Below are 3,674 nucleotides of genomic sequence, written 5' to 3'. Positions count from 1 at the left end.
TGACATTTTTATGCCTTACTATACTATGACGTTTTTTGAAATTTTTATGCCTTACTATCCTATGACGTTTTTAGGTCTCACTATACTATGACATTTTTATGTCTTATTATTTTATGACATTTTTATGCCTTACTATACTATGACGTTTTTTGAAATTTTTATGCCTTACTATACTATGACATTTTTTGACATTTTTTTGCCTTACTATACTATGATGTTTTTTGACATTTTTTGCCTTACTATACTATGACGTTTTTGTGTCTTATTATTTATGACATTTTAATGCCTTACTATCCTATGACGTTTTTTGACATTTTTATGCCTTATTATACTATGACGTTTTTTTGACATTTTTATGCCCTATTATACTATGATGCTTTTTGAAATTTTTTTGCCTTACTATCCTATGACGTTTTTTGGCTTTTTTTTTGCCTTACTATACTATGACTTTTTTAGGTCTTGCTATACTAAGACGTTTTTTTGAAGTTCTATGTCTTATTATGCTATGTTGTTTTTGACATTTTTATGCCTTACTATCCTATGACGTTTTTTGGCATTTTTTTTTGCCTTACTATACTATGACGTTTTTTGGTCTTGCTATACTATGACTTTTTTTGACATTTCTATGCCTTATTATACTATGACTTTTTATGGCTTACTATATTATGATTTTTTTATGAGTCACTATACTATGACTTTTTTATGCTTTATAATAAGATTTTTATAAGCCTTCCTATAGCAGTGAGGCAACAAGAACACAGGAATTGTTTTGAAAAAACAGGGGTTTTATTTAACTGAACATTAGACCACAACAGTATAATAACTTAAAATGACCCAACACAATAAGACATGAGAGAACATATATATTGGCTCAGCCAAACCAAATAACACACAAAGGAGTAAACAAAATGGACACCATTTATAACTAAATACTAAGCAAAGCTCACTAAACCTGACCCCCCATTCCCCCATAAGGCATCAACAGTTGGCTTGGCCCAATCAGGTGGCTCCCAGATTTAAGAGTCCTCATCCTTCAGCGACGCCTTTTGCTCCACCAGGAAAGGATCTGCCAACAACCACGATAACTCAACACAAAGAAGCAAATGATTAATACAACAGGAAATTGCCTATGTAACCCCACAGTGTTAAAATGTGTGCTCTATATAAAGCAATGTAAGGCTAAAGCAAATAAACAGATTATAAATTATATTGTTTCGGTGTGGTTGACTGCAAATGAAAAGAACCTGTGTTGATAACTATTGAGATGAATTAGGACTGAAATAATATCACCCTTTGTGGTTGTTCTCCTGTGTGGCTGTAACCATCACATCCTTACTGTACTATGTTGTTTTTATGCCTTTTTATACTATGACTTTTTATGCCTTACTATACTATGACTTTTCAATGCCTTAATATACTATGACATTTATATGCCTTACTAATTGTTTACACATACACAATTTGACCATGCCTCCTTCTTCTTTCTTTCTATAGAGTTCATGTACACTCTTTGTTCGATATCAGTCTGTAATTGTACTGTTTTGACTGTACACTGATCCTTTGCAAAGCTGTTATTAAAATATACAAAGACAACTTTTCATTTTCAGATTTTCATCACACTGTACTATGACTTTTTTTTATGACTTACCATGAATTTTTATGCCTTACTGTACTAAGACTTTTTTTATGCCTTACTATACTATGACTTTTCTATGACTTATCATGACTTTTTATGCCTTACTGTACTATGACTTTTTTATGACTTACTATACTATGACTTTCTTATGACTTACTATACTATGACATTCTTATTACTTACTGTACTATGACATTTTTATGACTTACTATACTATGACTTTTTATGACTTACTATACTATCACTTTTCTATGACTTATCATGACTTTTTTATGCCTTACTATACTATGACTTTTTATGCTTTACTATACTATGACTTTTTTATGCCTTATACTATGACTTTTTTATGCCTTACTATACTATGACTTTTTTATGGCTTACTATACTGTGACTTTTTATGACTTACGAACTATGACATTTTTATGCCTTACTATACAATGACTTTTTATGCTTTAATATACTATGACTTTTTTATGCCTCACTATACTATGACTTTTTTTTATGCCTTACTATACTATGACTTTTTTATACCTTACTATACTATGACTTTTTATGCTTTACTATACTATGATTTTTTTATGCCTCACTATACTATGACTTTTATTATGCCTTATTATACTATGACTTTTCTTTGACTTATCATGACTTTTCTATGCCTTACTATACTATGACTTTTTATGCCTTACTGTACTATGACTTTTTATGCTTTACTGTACTATGACATTTTTATGCCTTACTATACTATGACTTTTCTATAACTTATCATGACTTTTTTATGCCTTACTATACTATGACTTTTTTATGACTTACTATACTGACATTTTTATGACTTACTATACTATGACTTTTTATGACTTACTATACTATGACTTTTTATGACTTACTATACTATGACTTTTTTATGACTTACTATACTATGACATTTTTATGACTTACTATACTATGACTTTTTATGACTTACTATACTATGACTTTTTATGACTTATGAACTATGACATTTTTATGCCTTACTATACTATGACTTTCTTATGCCTTACTATACTATGACTTTTTCTATGCCTTACTATACTATGACATTTTTATGACTTACCATGACTTTTTTATGACTTACTATACTTTGACTTTTTTATAGGTAAAGTTTAATCTTTGTCTCATCAGTCCATAAAACTTTGTCCCAGAATTTTGAGGCTCGTCTCTGTACTTTTTTGGCCAATTCCAGCCTGGCCTTCTTGTTCTTCTTGCTAATGAGTGGTTTGCATCTTCTGGTCTAGCCTCTGTTCTTTTGTTCATGAAGTCTTCTGCAAACAGTAGATTCTGATACCTTCACTCCTGCCCTCTGGAGGTTGTTGCTGATGTCAGCAACAGTTGTTTTAGGGTCTTTCTTTACAGCTCTCACAATGTTTGTGTTGTCAACTGCTGTTTTCCTCGGTCTACCCGTTCGATGTCTGTTACTTAGTACACCAGTGGTTTATTTTTTCTTCAGGACATTAAAAATGGTTGTACTGGCTATGGCCAATGTTTGTTCAATGGCTCTAATTGATTTTCCATCTTCTCTCAGCTTCACAATTGCTTTTTTTTCACCCATAGACAGCTCTATGGTTTTCATGTTAGTTACACCTCTAACTATAAATGCTATATATAAAAACTATAAAATCCAAACCTGAAACTGAGCGTAAACATTCAGTGCTATTTATTGTTTGAATAATCAATGTAATAGGACACACCTGGGCAACAATACACACCTGTCAGTCACATGTTCCAATACTTTTGCTGACATGAAAAATGGGTGTGTTCAAAATAAAAGGTGCTATCTTCTAAGTTGTGTATCAGATACAGATGTAAATACCTGGAAATAAAAGCTGAAATGTTAATATCTTGTCTCATATTCATCTTTTGGTGTCAAACCCAAATGTTTTCAGTCTACAGCAAAAATAAAGGAATTGGCCTCACTGCTCCAATACTTTTGGAGGGGTGTGTATATAATCTTCCTTTAAGGAACATGGCAAAAAACAGTCACAAAAAAAAAAAAATCACAAGA

Source organism: Seriola lalandi, unplaced genomic scaffold (assembly GCF_002814215.2).
Source record: "Seriola lalandi dorsalis isolate HSWRI2012SDOR001 ecotype SW California unplaced genomic scaffold, Sedor1 jcf7180002054677, whole genome shotgun sequence".
NCBI classification, from domain to species: Eukaryota; Metazoa; Chordata; class Actinopteri; order Carangiformes; family Carangidae; genus Seriola; species Seriola lalandi.
The sequence above is the reverse complement of the archived record's forward strand: the minus strand, read 5'-3'. Positions refer to the sequence as shown.